Source organism: Sarcophilus harrisii, chromosome 1 (genome assembly GCF_902635505.1).
Source record: "Sarcophilus harrisii chromosome 1, mSarHar1.11, whole genome shotgun sequence".
Lineage (NCBI taxonomy): Eukaryota > Metazoa > Chordata > Mammalia > Dasyuromorphia > Dasyuridae > Sarcophilus > Sarcophilus harrisii.
In genome coordinates, this window is record NC_045426.1 from 701,591,409 (window position 1) to 701,610,634 (window position 19,226).

Sequence of the window (19,226 nt, forward strand, 5' to 3'; positions counted from 1 at the left end):
AGCTCAATTCCCAGTTTTTCTAAGAAGTCTTTCCCAGGGGAGCCACGTGTGCAGAAATGTTCGTGGCCCTTTTTGGGGTGGCAGGAAATGGAAACTGAGGGGCTGCCCATCAGTGGGGGAGCAGCTGAAGAAGTGATGGTTATGAAGGTTGTGGAATATTATTGTTCTGTAAGAAATGACCAGCAGGAGGATTTCAGAGGGGCCTAGAGAGACTGACAGGAACTGATGCTGAGGGAAGTGAGCGGGACCAGGAGATCATTGTACACGGCAACAGCAAGATTGTACGATGTGAATGTGTTGTTGGATGTGGCTCTTCAACAACGAGATGATACAGGCCAGTCCCAATGATCTTGTGATGGAGAGAGCGTCTGCCCCCAGAGAGAGGATTGTGGGAACTGAGTGGGGATCACAACATAGCATTCTCACTTCTTTTGTTGTTGTTCACTTGTATTTTCTTTTCTTTCTCCTTTTTTTTCCCTTTTTGAGCTGATTTTTCTTGTGCAGCAAGATAACTATGTAGATGAGTATACATATATTGGATTTAACATATATTTTAACATGTTTAACATATACTGGATTACTTGCCATCTAAGGGAGGGATGGGGGGGAAGAGGAGGGAATTGGAACACAAGGTTTTGCAAGGGTCAGTGGTGAAAAATTATCCGTGTGTGTTTTGAAAATAAAAAACTTTAATTAAATTAAAAAAGAAGAAGTCTTTCCCAGGCTCAGATCAAACGAGGAGTTTATGAAGTGCTAAGTGCAATGCTGGGCACACAGTAGGAGTTTAACAAATGCTTGTTCCTTCCCTTCCCTCCTTATAATGTCTCTCCCTGAGATTATCTTTGATTGATCTGGCTCTAGTTTGTCCACCTGCACTTGTGTGACGTGTCTTACCTTTTGTGACCCCGTTTAGGGTTTTCTTGTCACTGGAATACTTTGCCATTTCCTTCTCCAGTTCATTTGACAGATGAGGAAACTGAGGCAGACAGAGTGAAGCGGCTTGGCCAGAGTCATATAGCTAGTAATCGTCTGAGGCTGTATTTGAACTCAGCTCTTCAACTCCAAGCTTGGCGCCCTAGCCACTACACTACCTAGCCACATATTCGCTCCCTCATCAGACTGTGAACTTCTTGAGGGCAGAGACCCTGGGTGGCCTTTCTTCATGGCCCTGACACATACACAGTACCTGCATATATTAGGCACTTAATAAGTGCTTCTTGAGTGACCGACACTCTTACCTTGCGCAGGTTAATCCCCTAGGAGAGGAGAATTGACGTGTGTGTCTTTAATTGAATGAATCTGAATTAGGCTGACAGGGCCATTGAGAGCTGATAAAGATGGGTCACTTTCCCTGGCACACCACGGGCCCGTGACACTGTCCCAGTGGAGGTGGCTGCCCAGGGCTGGTTATCTCTGCCATCGGCTCCATTCTCCTTTTCACAGAGTCGCCACCCTAGTTCGGGGCCTCCTCACCTCTTGGCTGCCCGTTATTGTAATAGCCTCCTAATGGGCCTCCCTGCCTCAACTCTCCCTCCTCGCCCCAAGCACACAGGTCTGAGCTTCTGGAGTCCTGTAATCACAGTGACAAACTGCTCTGTTTGGCTGTTAAAACGATTCACACCCTGCTCCCAGCCATCTTTCGGGACTGATTTCACATTATTTTCCCTCCTGTTCCAGCCCATTGTACCACGTAAGGGCTCCCACCTCCGGCCTCACCCGGGCTGCCTCCTCATGTTCCGCCTCCTCAGCTCTGGAGTTCAGATTTCGCTTCCACAGGGGGCACAAATGTGGCCCCGCCCCGCACTCATATATCCTCCCATTTGCAGTGAGTGGGTATCGGGGCTTTCCCCTTAGGAGAACAGAAACTTCTCGAGGTCTCATTTTGCCTTCTGTCCAGCGCTTGGTGCTCATGGGATAGGTTTGATGCTCCCATTTTGCAGAAAGGACACCGAGGTCTGGGGTGGGGTAGGGGGAGGATGGGCCAAAGCCGTAAAGGGAGTGAGTTTGCTAACGTGCTGGGACTGACCTCAGGACACCGGGGCTCTTTGCCTCTACAGACACTACGGGACTGACCCTTGTTTGTTTATTTATCCAGAAAATGTCAGAGCTTAGAGGAGTCTTAGAGTATGGAATGTTAGGGCTGGGGGAGACCTAGAAGAGATAATGTCTGAGATGGGAAGGACTTAGAACAGAGAATCTCACTCTTTTTAAATAAAAATTTTAGTAATATTTTGTTTTTCCAAATACATGCAATATTCACTCTTGCAAAACCTTGTGTAGAACAGAGAGTACCAAAGTCTGGGAGGGGTCTTAGAACATGAAATGTCAGAACTGCGAGAGGACTTAGAATAGGGGATGTCAGAGCTGGGAGGGGGCTTAGAACAGGAGATGTCAGAGCTGGGAGGGGGCTTAGAACAGGGGATGTCAGAGCTGGGAGGGAACTTAGAATATAGGATGTCAGGGTTGGGAGGGGATCCCCTTAGATCCCCTTAGAACAGGGAATTTCAAAGTCTAGGGAGGGATCCTAGAACAGGGAATGTCAGGACTATTGGAGGTCTTAGACTCCCTATTATCCCTCTGATGAGCCTCTCTATACAATAATAGCAGGAGGTTATTAGAGGAAATGTTGGAGCTGGGAGGACCTTAGAACTGGGAGGTCCCAGCTGGGATGGGAGCAGGGATCTGGGCTGGCGGGCCAGCTCTCTCCCCTCCTCCACGTCGAACTCCCCCGTGGTCCCTCGCTCCCGGCTCGGCCTGACCTTATTTCTCAGGAATGCTCCGGGGCCGCCGGTGGGGCCGGGAGCAGATGTTCCCCAGCCGGGGGCTCCGTAGGAGACACTAGGTGTGAGCCCCACTGCTCAGAAGCGATAGCGGCTGGACAGGAGCCCGAGCATCTTGCTGACAGGATGACTCTGCCGGCCACCCGCACGCTCACCCCGGGCCTGGGCCGCCCTCCACATCCCATGCATTTCGGTGCAGATCGCTTTAACCAAGATGGATCTCTGCTATGGCAGCCTCCTCTGAGGGGCTCAGTTCTGCTCGCATCTGGGTTTTGAAGGGAACCAAAAGCCGCCCCAGTTTTGTGCTTCTGAGGGGTGTTTCCTGAAAAGAAGCTCTCGAAAGAGAGGAGTGGCTTTGGAAGCAGGAGACCCGAGTCGGTACGCTAGTCCTGGCTCCAAGACAGGCCACATAAACTGCCTCAGTTTCCCCATCTGTAAGTTGGGAATAATAAAAGTGCTTAACTCACAGGATGGTTGGGAGACTCAAGCAAATGTACACGTATCTAGGATCAAACTGAAAAGCTGTTATTATGTTAACTTATTATTATAATTAATAATAGTGAAATAGGGTTCCATGGTCTGGATCAGAGATACTGAAACTCTTATTGGGCCTTCTTGGTCCAGTCTGTGGAAGTCCGGGGACCCTTCTCAGAATAAAGTTTTAAAATGCATTAAATAAAATGCAAAAAATTATAAAAGAAACCAATTAAATTGAAATACAGTTATTAAAACACAAAATTACGTGAAATGTAACAGAAGACCTTAAAGAAATAAGGTCTGAGCCCCTGGGTTAGGGACCCCTGCTTATATGGGAAGGCAGAATGCTCTTATTCCCTCCTGAGAGTTCTCTAAGAATATTCTTCCTCTGTGAAGAATCCGGGAGGAGTTCCCTAGTGTAAGTATCCTTTCCATGGAGGCAGATTACAGCCTCTTCTCCTCCCCCTGATCTTAGTAGGTTATGGTTCCTAACTTGCCGGAACCAAAGTATTCCGTCTCTGGGTTGGGCTAGACAACCTATGATCCTTCTGAGGAGCCTCTCCATATTAATGAGGCTGGTTCTTAGGGGAAATCCACATGGACTCTCATTTGCCTGGTAATTGAAGCCTTAGGGAAGACTTGATAATGAACAGCATTTATTAAACACCTACTGTGTGCCTGTCTCACACTAGGGACAAGGAATACCAAGGCAAAAAGGAAACAGTCCTTATCTTCAAGGACCTTACATTCTAGTGTAATGATAATAACCAAATCAAGAAACTTTTATGAAGTGTACTAGCTCGTTGATGTTACTTGGTCCTTTTTTAATTGTGACTCTTCATGATCCCATGAGGGGGTTTTCTTTTTTCTTTTCTTTTCTTTTTTTTTTTTTGCTGAGGCAATTGGGGCAAGTGACTTGCCCAGAGTCACACAGCCAGGAAGTATCAAGTGTCTGAGACCAGATTTGAACTCTGGTCCTCCTGCTTTTAGGGCTGGTGCTCTATCCACTGCACCACCCAGCTGCCCCTGGGGTTTTCTTGACAAAGATACTGGAGTGCTTTGTTATTTCCTTCTCCAGCTCATTTTACAAATAGGGAAACTGAGGCAAATTGGGTTAAAGTGTCTTGCTCATTAGTTTCACAAAAAGGGCTGCTATAAACATTTTTGTCCCCGTGGGCCCTTTTCCCTTTTTTATCAATCACTCTTCTATCTGGATTTTCATGATGTTGCGCTCTCCCCTTCTCTTCTCCTGCTCTTTCTTAGCCTCCTTAGCCTTAGCCTAGGTGGCACAGTGGGTAGAGCACCAGCCCTGAGGTCAGGAGGACCCAAGTTCAAATTTGGCCCCAGACACTTAACACTTCCTGGCTGGTGACTTGGGCAACTCACTTAACCCCAATTGCCTCAAAAAAAAATTATTTTAAAACAGTTCTTTAGTATTCATCTCATTTTACCATGTATTAAAGATGAAGGCAGATTTGCATACTCATGAGCTAGATGTGCTTGTTTATTTTTACTTAAAGAATTAAATCTTGGGGGACGATCTGATACCTTTTACTGCTGCTTAATTTTTCCTGACCCCCCCCTCCCTCCACATTCAGTTAAGAGTCAGTTAAGACCCATAGTCTGCCTTACTTTCCTAACCCCCTCCCCCAGAATTTCCCCTAGAGGTGACTCCGACTGATTCTGCTCGATCGATCTGATTTGATTCTGACTGACTGTCCAAGGGCCGAGATTGGAGAGCTTTGGTCAGAGTCCTCCTGGAGAGGACAGCACTTGGCCACATCCCCTTGAGCTGCAAGAACGCTCTTGGCCGGAGCCGTTTTCTTATCTCCCGGTCCCGGGGCTCGGAATCCAATTATAGCCGGGATATTTTCTGCATTCCCTCGTGTGTGCGAGAATTCGGCTTGGGATGGAGAACTGGACTGGCTGCTGAAGTGATTTAAGTAGAATCCACCATGGACTGGGATGCTGGACAGAGGCTGGCCATCCCAGGGCGAAACCCTGGCCCTAAAGCCCTCGGCACACCCCCCCCCCCCGCCCCGACTTGGATAAATGGGAATGAATGGTCCAGGCAATCTTGAGTCGTGCTGCCCAAGCGAGGTATCTTTAGTGTCTTGAGGCCTCAGTTTACCCGTTCGGAATTTTTGCTGATTCTCTCATTCCCATGCCAGCACCTCCTCACTTAAAACATTATTTTTCCTTGTACATGGTTATTTTTCCTCTTCCTTTTACAAGAACATGTTGCCTCTTATAGGCTGTAAGTCCCCTAGGGCAGAGACTTGAGTTTTTGTCTTTCTATTCCCAGGAGTATGTACGGTGCCTGGCATATTAACTGGTTGCTGAGGGCGTGAGCAAGTGCGTGAGAATTTTAAATAAAAATCTAAAAAATAAATTTAAATATGGTGATTTTGAAGCTCTTTTTCAGTCCCTAATTGCCATGTTCTCTCCAAGATGGCTCGATGGGATTTTGGGAGATGGCACAGTGGAAAAAGAGCCAGCCCTGGAGGCAGGAGGATCTGAGTTCAAATGTGATTTCAGAAACTTACTAGTTGTGTGACCATGGACAAGTCACTTTGCCCTGTTTCCTCAGTTCACTTATCTGTGAAATGGGCTGAGAAGGAAATGGCAAACCACTCTAATATCCCTGCCATTGGGGGTCACGGAGAATTGGATATGACTGAACAATAACAAAGTGGTCAAGGGTGTTAGACTTCTAGTCTGAAGCCCAGGGTTCGAGTCTAGCCTTAGATCCTACTTCGCTGTGTGCTCCTGAGGAAGTTGCTTGAGTTCTCTGTGCCTGACTTTTCTCATCTAAAGTTTGCCTGAGTTGTTGCTCAAAGCTAGACTGGGATCTGGGTCTCTGTGCTTGGAGATCCTTACATCTCTTGGTAGCCAAGTATAGCATCACAGGCCCATAGGCCGAGAGGAACCTTGCAGGCGTGGAAGCCAGCTCCCCCATCGTATAGATGCACAGGATTTAAGGGATTCGTCTAGGGTCACACAGCCGTTAAATATCGGGAGTAGGATTTGCACTCGGGCCTCCCTGACGATAAAGCCAGTGATCTCTCCACTGTTCTGTGCTTCTTCTCCAAAGGTTCTTGGGAGATGTGGCCAGAGCCCAGGCTAGCTCAGGGGGGTCTACGTTCCGAGCCTGGGCGTGCTGGGGTGGAGGCCGGGCCCCGAAGAGCACTTTCCCCACACACTGGGGAGGCTCGCCGGAGCCGGGGAACAGGGAGGAGCCGCTTGGAAAGCGTTCCTCATTCTTTACATGAGTTCCCGGGACCCTTCCTCTCCTCCTGAGAAAACATGCAGTGGGACCTCAGCCAAGGCGTGAGAGGTTTATGGGCTGGAGTGGAAGGAGAGAGAGAAGCCCCACCCAGAGCGTGACCCCTGGAGGGAATCCAGTCTTGTTTGGCATTTTCGAACGGGGAGAAGGAGCCAAGATGAAATGGAGACTCAGCAAAGCTGTGGGGCTTGGGGGGAGAAGGGGAGAGCAGGGGCAGGCGGGCAGGGAGGGCTCGGCCAGAACTGATCTGCCACCGACCCATCGCCTCTGCCTTGGGACCCTCAGTTTCCTTTGCTGCCAAAGAAGGGGCCAGATTAGCTGGCTTCCACAGCCCCTCCCAGCTGGAGCTTTATGAACTTGTCACGGACCCTCCCTGGTCTCAGGTGCTCCTTGTAAATGGGGTGTTTGGATTATGGGTCGCCTTCTCTCATTAGAACATAAGCTCCTCCAGGGGGTGATAGTCCGGCTTGGATCTGTATTCCTTGCCCTTAGCCAGACACAAAGCAAGCACTCGATCCATACTTCTTGATTGACTGATGGACATGGAGATCCCCGTCTGGTTCTAGCCCTGAGACTATGATTTGGGGATGCTTTTTGGGAATTTCCTTCCTCTAAGCAGAAATCAGGGCAGCTACAGGATTTAGTGGGTAGAGCTCTTGACCTGGAGTTTAGGGATATGGGAAATCAAATTTGATCTGACACTGACTGAGTGACACTGAACAAGTCATTCTCCTCTAATTGCCTTAATTTATTGGAAAAGAAAGTGGCAAACTGCTCCAATATCCTTGCCAAGTAAAGCCCATGGACAACATGATCTAGTGGGTCTTGAAGAGTTGGACACTGTTGAAGAACCGAATAACAATAAGAGGAAATCATAATCTGGGGAGCAGACGCCTGTGAGTTGGTAAACACGTCCAAGGGAGTTTTCTGGAGTTATGTCTTAACTAGGGTGAAATTCAGAGGCAGATTTTGAATCCTGGCCTATTTACTACAAACCCAATTCTTTTCTTCTTTTTTCTTTCTTTCTTTCTTTCTTTCTTTCTTTCTTTCTTTCTTTCTTTCTTCTCTCTCTCTCTCTCTCTTTTTTTCTCTTTCTCTCTCTCAAAATACGCTGTAGTAGAAAGAAGGCTGGTGTTGAAGTCAGAGCTTTCCAAGGTTGGGGAAGGCTTCCTTGAGAAGACCCTTAAAAAAAAAAGTAGAATTTAAATAGTCAGAATAGGGAGAGAAGTTGTCACTCGATAATATTTGTTTCCTTTCACCCTTATTTCATCTTCATATCTTCCCATATTTACATGGTCTTTGAGAGCAGGGACTTGTCTTTTTGCTCTTTTTTTTTTTTTTTTTTTTTTTTTTTTGTATCCCCAGTACTTTAGCATAAGGCCTGACATATAGTAGATGCTTAATAAATGCTTGTTGACTGACTCCAATTCAGCTAAACTATTCGTTTTCATCTCTTCCTCTTGGGATCCATGACTTCTTTTAAGTTCAACTGAGGTGCTTCCCTCCTTTTGAACTCTTTCTAAATCCCTCCAAAAGTATTTAGGAAAAATATTTCCTGAATGAAATATTAATGAAATAAAAGTCTTCTACATTTTGCACACTTCTTTTCATAAGTGAACAAAAACCTGATCCATTTCTTTTTATATTTATGTGATAGGAATTTAAGAGAAATTGGAGTACTGATTATACTCACCTCTTCCTGGACTTGAGGAACGTTCCAAAAGGCCTTCCTTTCCTCCACTTTTCCTTTTCCTTGCTTGTACTGAACAAACACCATAATACACTATACTTTCTTCTTTTATTTAAGGATTTTCTGTATCTTGATTTTACCTCAAAAATAAAAAAAATATTTTTTATTCCTAAATAGAAAGTATATGAAAGTATACAAAATTTAAATCAGAGGGACTACCTAATGTCCCAGTGTTAGACATTTCTCAATTGGGGTCTCTAAGCTATGGTGATTTTGTTCATATCTGTTTGTCTGTCAAACTTCATAGAGGAGAAATGAACCATTTAGAGCTAAGGGTCATTTACTATTGGGTTAAATATAAGCTAATTTGTAACAAGATGGCTGATAAATTCTCTGATACCTCATATGAGAAAGGTAAAATGAGGCAGGATGGAAACAAGTAATGTTTGGGTGAGATTTAGGTCTGGTCCATCCAGAAAGGGGGGAGGAACAAAAAAGTACTGTCATCTGATAGCTTATACATGTATACATGTTTTTTTTAATAGTTTCTTAATTTTAAAAATACATACAAAGATATTGCAAAATCTTGTATTTCAAATTTTTCTCCCTCTTTCCTCACTTCTTCCCTTAGACAACAAGTGATCCAATATATGTTAGATGTGTTTAATTCTTCTATACATATTTCCATATTTATCATGCTGCACAAGAAAAAACAAATCAAAAAGGGAAAAAAAATGAGAAAGAAAAGAAACAAGCAAGCCAACAACAAAAAGTGGAAGTATTATGTTGTGATCCACACTCAGTTCCCATAGTTCTCTCTCTGGATGCAGATGGCTCTCTCCATCCCAAGTCTATTGGAATTGGCTCGAATCACCTCATTTTTGAAAAGAGTCAAGTCCATGACATGATCTTTTTGTTGCTGTGTATAATGTTCTTTTGGTTCTATTCATTTCACTTAGCATCAGTTCGTGGAAGTCTCTCTAGGCCTCTCTGAAATCATCCTGTTGATCATTTCTTATAGAACAATAATAATATTCCATAATATTCACATATCATAATCATTCAGCCATTCTCCAGCTGATGAGCGTCCTCTGTTTCTAGTTCCTTGCCACTACAAAAAGGGCTGCCACAAACACTTTTGTATACGGAGGCCTATTCCCTTTTTTCTGATCTTTTTGGGATATAGGCCCAGTAGAGATTGTACACACGGTTTATGTGTTATATTTTGAAAACTTTTTATTAGATGTAAAGTGGCATCTCTTTAAAATAGTGTCCTGAATGCCAAGAATTATCAAGATCTTAAATAGATATCATAAACCTCTCCATTTCTATAAATAAATCCATGTGATCCAGCCATTTGTCTATCAGAATGGAAGCTCATTGTGAGGATGAGGTGGAGTGAGCGAGGAGGCATCGAGATGACTCAGTGCACAGAACCCAGAGCCTAGAGTCAAGAAAATCCAAATTCAAATCTATCCCCAGACTAACTACGTGACCCTGGGCAAATGGCTTAAGTGCTGTTTGCCTCACTTGTAAAATGAGGATAATAATATCTTTCCCAGGATTGTTTTGAGGATCAAATGAGATAATATTTGTAAAGTACTAGCCCAGTGCCTGGTACATAGTAAGTGCTTAATAAATACTTGTTTTTTTCCTTTATAATTGTATATACAAAGATAGTTTTCAGCATTCCCCCTTGCAAAACCTTGTACTTCAATTGTTTTGTGCACCTCACATATTTGGTGACTAATTGATTGTATTTTTTAAAAATCTCTATTGCTAGTTGAGTTCACGTAACTCTTGCCCGGGGAAGGACTTTTGGTACTTTTCTTAGATCTCATTTATTTCATTTTCTCTGCTTAGAGATAAATTCCTTTCAGGTATCTTCAGGAAAGCAGTGACCTATAAATATTGTCACCCTGCCCTGTGAAGTACGCTAGAAGCATTTCTGTCAATCTTTAACCTGTTTAGTATGTGATCTGCGTAATCTATCCCTTTTATTTCTCCTTTTTGAGGAGGAAGTAGTTATTTCTCCAGCTGCCTTAGGGAGATGGGCCCTTTGTTACTTGGATTTTTGTTTGAATACTTTCTAAATCTGTTATTTATTTTAATATTCCAAGAGGATACAAGTTAAGATCGGCACTGGGTGGGGTTAATTGCTTTAAACATAACCTTCCCATTGGACTTTGACTTTGGGATGCCAGTAAGTTCCTGACAGAGAGAGCCATGGCTTTTTCCATTTATTCTTGGGGAAGACCAAGAAATCTTTAAGTTTCTGCGTTATCCATTGGGTCTTGTTTCAGAATACAACGCTAAGCTGCTAGTCTTTTTTTTTTTTTTAATAAAAATTTTTCTTTTATTTTTTTATGATTTTTTTATATTTATTTATTTTTTAATAGCCTTTTATTTACAGGATATATGAATGGGTAACTTTACAGCATTAACAATTGCCAAACCTCTTGTTCCAATTTTTCACCTCTTACCCCCCCCCATCCCCTCCCCTAGATGGCAGGATGACCAGTAGATGTTAAATATATTAAAATATAAATTAGATACACAATAAGTATACCTGACCAAAACGTTATTTTGCTGTAGAAAAAGAATCAGACTCTGAAATATTGTACAATTAGCTTGTGAAGGAAATCAAAAATGCAGGTGTGCATAAATATAGGGATTGGGAATTCAATGTAATGGTTTTTAGTCATCTCCCAGAGTTCTTTTTCTGGGCATAGCTAGTTCAGTTCATTACTGCTCCATTAGAAATGATTTGGTTGATTTCGTTGCTGAGGATGGCCTGGTCCATCAGAACTGGTCATCATATAGTATTGTTGTTGAAGTATATAATGATCTCCTGGTCCTTAAGCTGCTAGTCTTGCTTTTGCCATGGTGCACATAAAGACTTTTCTCTGTTGAGTCTTGAAATGACTAGAGAAAATTTCCCTGAGATGACAGATTTTTTTTTTGTCAGAATGATGACCTTCTGGAGAACAGGGCCTGTCTTTTGTCTTTTTTTTTTTTTATTCTTCTGCACTTGGCACAGAGCCTGGCACATAGTACCTACCTAATACATACAAATGGATTTTTCAAGGATTGAATGAATCTTTTTAACTTTAATGTTCCATATAAGAAAGTTCCATGTAAGAAAGATTAAAAGTGAGGTTTCCTCTCTGTAAAAATGAAGGATGTTGTGTTTTATGACAATTATCTTGACATTATCACGTGGATGTCATGATTTCAGGAGAAAACCGAGTTCCATGTGGACATCAGAGCCTCTGTTGTTCTCCTTGTGTCACAGTTTGTATTATATTTTAAGTGCTGCCTTCATTCATTAACTCTCAAGCTCCAGGATAAAAGTTTGTATTATGTATTATGTAGCTGCAGTGCTTGAATAAGCTATGAGTGGAGGACTGAATCCAAGTCTTTGTGTTAACGAAAGCTGCAGAAATGTATTTAAAGTGTTTTGCAAAGTTTTTACTTCCATGGAAATGTTTAGAATTATCATTTTTAAAAATAAAATTTTATTGATAGCTTTTGCTTTTTTGTATTGCTGGATTTTCTCCCAGTCTTTTCCTTTCCATTCCAGAGAATCATCCTACATAATAATAGCAATAATTAACATGTATGTAATAATTACTATGTGCCATGCACTGTACTGAGCACTTTATAATTATTATCTCATTTGATCCTCAAAATAATCTGGAGAGATAGGTGTTATTGTTATCTCTGTTTTGCAGATGGGGAAACTGAGGCAGAGGTTAAGTGATTTGCCCAGGGTCACTCTGCTGGTAACAGCCTGAAGTCAAATTTGAACTCCGATTTTCTTGACTCCATACTCAGCTCTCTATTCACTGTACCACTAATTATTATGTATAATAATAATAGCAACAAATAACATTTATATGATGCTTATTATACGCCACACACTGTGCTAAGTATTTTACACATATTATCTCATTTGATCCTCAAACGAATCTAGAGAGATAAGTGCTATCATTATCTATGTTTTATAGATGGGGAAACAGATAGAGATAAAGTGATTTGCCAGCTAGTGATGCTATTAAGTGTCTCAATTCAAATTTGAACTTGGGCCTTCTTGAGTCTAGACTCAGCTCCCTATTCACTATTGCCGCTAAAAATAATTATGTTTTATTTTAAAAAATCGATTTTAGAAAGGCCTGGAAAGATTTACATGAACTGATGCTGAGCGAAACAAGCAGAACCAGGAAAACATTGTACACAATAACGGCAGGATTGTGCGATGATCAAGCATGAGGGACTTGGTTCTTCTCAGAGGTTCAGTGATCCAAGTTAATCCCAGTAAACTTTGGGTGGAAAACGCCATCTATAAGCAGAGAGAGAATTGTGGAGACTGAAAGTAAATCAACTTATGCTGTGTTCACTTTTTTCTCTTTTTTCTTCTGTTTTTTGTTTCTCTCGTGTGGTTTTTCCCTTTTGTTCCAATTTTTCTCTCCCAACCTGATTCATAAGGAAATATATTTTAAAAATGAATATACATAGATAACAAAAAATATTTTTACATGTAACTAGGGGAAATAAAAAATAATAATCTATATAATGCTTACTACGTGCCAGGCGCTATGCTAAGCACTTTACAATTATTATCTCCACAAAAATTAAGTGATATACCCAAGCTAATAAGAATCCGAGGCTGAATTTGAACTCAGGTTTTTCCTGACTTCAGGCCCAGTGCTTTATCCATAGAACCTCCAGCTGCTCCTATAATAACAAATCCTATATTTAAAGGGGGAAAAAAATGAGAAAAAAGTCCTACTTCCAGTAAAACTGGAAAATACATTAAAAAATTCTAGAACTCTATGTAGTTTATTACACTTGAGATATTCCCAGCTCTACAAAGGAATGAAGTGAGAGGGCCTTATTAAAATGTCCAGCACCATCATTATCAACAATTAATATTATTTATTAGTATTAATTGTTCTCATCGATTAACTAATTCATTAATATTTATTATCAATTAATAATAATAATTATTTTCCAGGGTGAGAAGCAGAAAGGGAATTTATTTTAGCATCTGAGGGCCTGGTTTCCCATCCATCCCTTTGGCCCAAACCATTGGGGAGTAGTAAGTGAAGTCAATTGGTCTCACTGGACTTCAGTTCCCTCATATTCAGACAGAGGGGGTTGTTTTACATGGTGTTTCAGGTTCCTTTGAACCCTGGAGTCTGATCCTTTTTTTTTTTTTTTTTTTTTTTTTTTAAATTTAATTTATTTACTTGTTTTCAACATTTACTTTTATAAGATTCTGATTCCATTTTTCTCCCTCCCCAAGATAGCACGCAATCTGCTGTAGGTTATACATGTATAATCATATTAAATCCATTTGCACATTATTCATGTTGTGAAAAAAGAATCAGATGGAAAGGAAAAATCAGGAAAAAGGAAAAAAACAACAAAAAAGTGAGAATGGTCGGCTCCGATCGCATGCAGAGCCCATCGTTCTTTCTCTGGATGTGGACGGCACTCTCCATCACGGGGAGGATAAAAAATCCTTTGTTTATCCGTTCAGGCCGATGGGAGAGGATGCGAGATTCAGTGGAATCAGCGCCTTCTCTGAGATGACTTCTAGCTGCTCCCGTCTGTCTCTGGGAAGGTGCTAAGAGTGGGGCCACTGGGAAAGGCCTCCTACAGGGGTGAAGGAGGCCAGGGCAGCCAGGGCCAAGGGAAGGAGGGGAACCTTTTAAGCCAAAAGGCTGTGGATGTGTATTGTGGGCCAGAAATGGGGAGGGAGGAAACAGGTGGTGCACAGATGAGCAAATACAAATCAGACCGTGCACGAGCGTTTATTAAGCTCTCACTTGTGGCAAGAATGAATTAAACTACACAGAGAGAAAGCAAAAACATTCTCTGTCCTCTGAGAGCTTACGTGATAACTGGATTGGGTCACATGTATATAGATAGAAAGTGTATATATATATATATACACACATACACATATAGTGTCTACACACACACCTCATCTTCCTGAGTTCAAATCTGGGCAAGTCACTTCATCCTGTTTACCTCAGTTTCCCCATCTGTAAAATGAACTGGAGAAGGGATAGGCAAGCCACTGCAGTATTTTTGCCAAGAAAATTCCAAATAGGGTCAGGAAGAATTGGACGTGACTGAAAAACAACAAAAAAATTATCTATACACATTCATTTTGCTAATATACCATACAAATCAGTGCCCCCACACACGTGCAACATAACATGTGTGTACATGCAAAACACATGTGCCCACACATACACAGACACACACACCTACATGGACATGTACATAGAACAATGGATAATGTACTGGGCCTGGAATCAGGGAGACCTGAGTACAAATCCAGCCTCAGATATTCCCAGTGTGATCCAGGGCAAGTCACTTGACTGCTGCTTTCTTGCCTCAGTTTCCCCATCTGGAACCTTGGGATAATCATCCCAAGGTAGTTGTGAGGATGAGATAAGATAATATACATAAAAGTTCTTTACAAACCTTGAATTGCTGTGTAAATGCGATCTCTTCTTATTTTTATCACCATCATCATTATATAAAATAAATCCAAAATTACATGGTGGGGTGAAGGAAGCCATCAGGACAGGATGGGGCCCTGGGCAAGGCCTGAAGGAAGCTAAGAGTTTCTCTCCCTCATATGCATATATATATATATATATATATATGTATTATGATATATGTATATGTGTGTATCTCCATCTCTCCCTTCCTTTCTTCCTTCCTTCCCTATCTTCTCTCCTTCCTTCTTTCCCTATCTTCCTTTCTTCCCTCTCTCCTTCCTTCCTTAACCTCCCTCCCTCCCTCCCTCTCTTCCTCCCTTCCTCTCTTCCTTCCCTCCCTCCTTCCTTCCTTCCTTCCTTCCTTCCTTCCTTCCTTCCTTCCTTCCTTCCTTCCTTCCCTCCTTCCTTCATGTGTCGGGCACCCCGCCATGTGCTAGAGAGGCAACAAAAGGTAAACAGTCGCTGCTCTCCAAGAGCTCCTGGGCCAAGAGGTCCGATGATATGTAAGTGACCGGGTCTACACAAGATGTAGGCAGTGTAGACAGGAGGGCGGGCTCTGGGGTGGGGGCTGGTGTAGAAAAGGCCTCCTGCACCAAGTGGAGTTCCAGCTGGGTCTTGGAGGCCTGGCCCCTTTGGCTAGAGGGGGGGGGGGGGGGGGGGACATCAGAGGAGCTCCTAGCAGGGCACGGGCTTTGGGACCACTCCTGAGGCCGAGCAGCGGCGACTGAGCCTGACTCTGGCAGCAAAGTTTAGAAAGGCTCCGGAGCCGGGATTTGTAGCCACAGAAGTCGGGACTGGGAGCGGAAAAGTTCCCCTTAACTCACCCCTGGTGTTCTCTGGCCCTCCCCTCCCCCTCACGCTTCCCTCCGCCTCGCGCTCCCCTCCACGGGCTTCCAGGACAAAACCCCAGAGCTCATCTATTGTGCTTGGCCGGGGACTGTGAAGAGGGCCTGGATCCGGTTCCAGAGGCCGCCGGGAAACACAGGCTGAATACAGGGTTATTCAGGGGGGGAGCGGAGCGGCCGGCCCCACAGAGCTGCCCAGGGAGCCCCGTCTCAGCCCCTGGCTGAAAGGGCGGGAGGGGGCCCAGGCTGTGCCCCAGATCCTGTCCTTCACCTCTGGCCAGTCACAAAGCTGGAGGGCTCCTTCTATGTGAGAGCTGGGAGGGAGCTTAGAACTGGGGGTGTCAGAGCTGGGAGGGGCCTTAGAATAGGGGATGTCAGAGCTGGGGTGGGGGCTTAGAACAGGGGATGTCAGAACTGGGAGGGGCCCTTAGAATAAGGGATGTCAGAGCTGGGAGGGGGCTTAGAACAGGGGATGTCAGGGCTGGGAGGGGCTTTAGAACAAGGGATGTCAGAACTAGGAGGGAGCTTAGAACAGGGGATGTCGGGGCTGAGAGGGAGCTTAGAACAGGGAATGTTAGAGCTGGGAGAGGGCTTAGAACAGGGGGTGTTAGAGCTGGGAGAGGGCTTAGAACAGGGGGTATTAGAGCTGGGAAGGGCTTTAGAAGAAGAGATGTCAGAGTTAGAAGGAAGCTTAGAACAGGGGATGTCAGGACTGGGAGGAGCCTTAAAACAGGGGGTGTCAGAGCTGGAAGGGGCTTTAGAACAGGGGGTGTCAGAGCTGGGAGCAACTTTAGAACAGGGGGTATCAGAGCTGGGAGAAGCCTTAGAACAGGGGATGTCAGAACTGGGAGAGGCTTTAGAACAGGGGGTGTCAGGGCTGGGAGCAACTTTACAAAAGGGGGTGTCAGGGCTAGGAGGGGCTGTTGGACAGGTGATGTCAGGGCTGGGAGGGCCTTTAGAACAGGGGATATCAGAGGTGGGAGGGACTCTAGAACAGGGGGTATCAGGGCTGAGAGGGGCCTTAGAGCAGGGGGCATCAGACCTGGGAGGAGCCTTAGAACAGGGGATGTCAGAGCTGGGAGAAGTCTTAGAACAGGGGATGTCAGAACTCGGAGGGGCTTTAGAAAAGGGGGTGTCAGGGCTGGGAGGGGCCTTAGAACAGGGGATGACAGAGGTGGAAGGGGCTTTAGAACAGGGGATATCACATGTGGGAGGGACTTTAGAACATGGGGTGTCAGAGCTGAGATGCGTCTTAGAACAGGGGGTGTCAGGGCTGGGAAAAGCCTTAGAACAGGGGATATCAGGGCTCAGAGGGGCCTTAGAACAGGGGGTCTCAGAGGTGGGAGGGGCTTTACAAGAGGGGTTATCAGAGCTGGGAGGAGCCTTAGAATAGGGAATGTCAGAGCTGGGGGAGGGGCCTTAGAACAGGGGATGTCAGGGCTGGGAGGGGCTTTAGAACAGGGGATGTCAGAGCTGGGAGGGCTTGAGAAGATGCATTCTGCAGTGTCACAATGGGGAGGTTCTTACAACGCAGCCAAAGAACAGAAGATATCTCAGCCGGATGGACTCTGTTGTTGTTAGTGTTCACTTGCGTCCAACTCCATGTGAGCCATTTGGGGGTTTTTTGGCCAGAGGTACAGGAGGGGTTGGCCGTTTCTTCTCCAGGCTATTTACTAGAGAGAGAAACGGAGGCAAACAGGGTAAAGTAGCTTGGCTGGGGCCAGGGTGACTGAGAACACACCTGAACTCGGCCCCATGGGTTTTTTCGACGCTAGCCCTGGCACTCCGCCCTGTGATGTTCCCTGGTGGCCCTGGGTGGCTCTTGGGGACCGTGCGGTCCCACTCTCTCACTTTGTCATGAAGGTAACTGAGACATGATAGGGGTGTAGGTGCAGTCACAGACCCAGCCCCCTACCAGGACAAATTCTTTTTACCTATGGAGGCGTCCGGGGTCGGTGGAAAGGGCTCTTCTGGGGTTCGGGCTCCTGCCCTGCTACTTCCTGGCTCTCTCCTTCTCCTGGCTTGTGTCCGGTTCTTTAAAGAGCGAGGGTTGACCCCAAAGCCCGAGGGCCCGTCCAGGTATAGACCTCGGAGCCTAGGATCTAATCCCGGTTCTCATTTACTCTATGCCTCACGAGGACCGGGGGCGCGCTTGAGTAGAAGGAGTACCGTGTTTGGAATCGGGGACCTGGCTTCGGATTCTGGCTGCTGCTTACTACATCAGTGACCTTGGATAGATCACTTTTTTCTGGACCTCAGTTTCCCCCTGGGTAACATGCAGGTTGGCTCAGGGGAGCTCCAAGCCCAGCGGGCTCTCCCTGGGTGATCGACCCCTCGCCCCCCGATGCTGGGCGTTCCCATCTGGGCAGTGTGGGATTCACACATGTGCCCTGGACCCAAAACAAAATTCAGAGCTTTGCCCTTACGATTATCTCCCCAGATTATTTCTTCCAGCCCCGTGAGCCCCGCCAGAGAAGGGCGTATCGGGGCGCTGGTCGAGGAGCCTTCCCACGGTCTGGAGCTCTCTGAAAGCTGTCGTCTGAGTGTGTGCAGTGGGTGAGGCGAAGGGAAGGTACAGGACACACTTCCCGGCCAGGAGGGGTTTCTATTTGGGGGCACAAAGTCACCAATCTGCCCCCTCTTCTGTAATAACCCTCATTATTCAGAATCAGGCAGCCAGGAGAAGCAGGAACGAAGCTTAGCGTCATCAGTCAGGGATTCAACGAGCATTTAATGTGCTGGACATTAAACGGGGATGTTCTGCCCTCCCGGAGCTTCCATTCTAACGGGGTGGATCACGTAGGGAGATGCTTTATAGAAGATATAGTGAAAGTAGATAGATTTGGAGCTGAAAGGGATCTTAGAGGCTGTCAGATCCAACCACTGAGGAAACTGAGGCACATAGGAGTTAAATGGCTTTCAAGGTCATACAGATAGTGTCTTGATTTGAATCCAGGTCCTCTGACTCCAAGGTAAATCTAAAGATGAGTCGCCAACTTCTGGGGTCACTGGGAGAGTCTGCTTCTAGAAAGTAGGATTTGAGCTGAGACATGAAGGATCCCAATTGGAAGCAGCCCTCAACCACCGAGGAAACTGAGGTACATAGTAGTTAAAGGGGTTTCAAGGTCATATAGATAGTGTCTGGATTTGAATCCAGGTCCTCCGAATCCAAGGTAAATCTAAAGATGAGTGAGTCGCCAACTTCTGGGGTCACGGGGAGAGTCTGCTTCTAGAAAGTAGGATTTGAGCTGAGACACGAAGGACACCAAATAGAAGCAATCCTCACTTACCTCCTCTTCCCTTTGGATCTCAGTTTCCTTATCTGTAAGATGGACATTTGGACTTCCCAAGGCATTGTGGGGAAATGGTCATTGACATTTGTAGGATGCTTTAGAATATACAAAGTGTTTGAACACGTTCTCGTTTGAAGCTTGTACCAGTCCTTTGAGACTGGAGTTTTATATGTATTATCTCAGTTTTACAAATGAGGAAACTGAGGCTTGGGATAGTAGAATGACTCAATTGTGATTACCTGATAGGGCCATATTTGAACCCAGACATCTCCTAACTAAAGGCTATTTGGCTCAAAATGACTTGTACGAGAGTGTTTGTTGTTCAGTCGTTTCT

The 19,226-nt window shown here is 44.9% G+C and overlaps 1 protein-coding gene across 7 annotated transcripts in view; it reads left to right on the top strand.

Annotated features, from left to right (window-relative positions):
• KIAA1671 (KIAA1671 ortholog) overlaps positions 1-19,226 on the top strand; it is a 203,873-nt gene that overhangs the window by 33,233 nt on the left and 151,414 nt on the right. For 2 of the 7 annotated variants that reach the window (XM_031948807.1, XM_031948808.1), the window contains exon 1: positions 17,033-17,203. The exons of 2 other annotated variants lie outside the window; for them this stretch is intronic. The gene's annotated coding sequence lies outside the window, so the exon portion shown is untranslated. Of the gene's footprint in view, positions 1-17,030; positions 17,204-18,039; positions 18,172-18,555; positions 18,698-19,226 lie in introns of those variants that run through there. 3 more of the 7 variants (XM_031948803.1, XM_031948806.1, XM_031948801.1) reach the window with 3 other exon arrangements.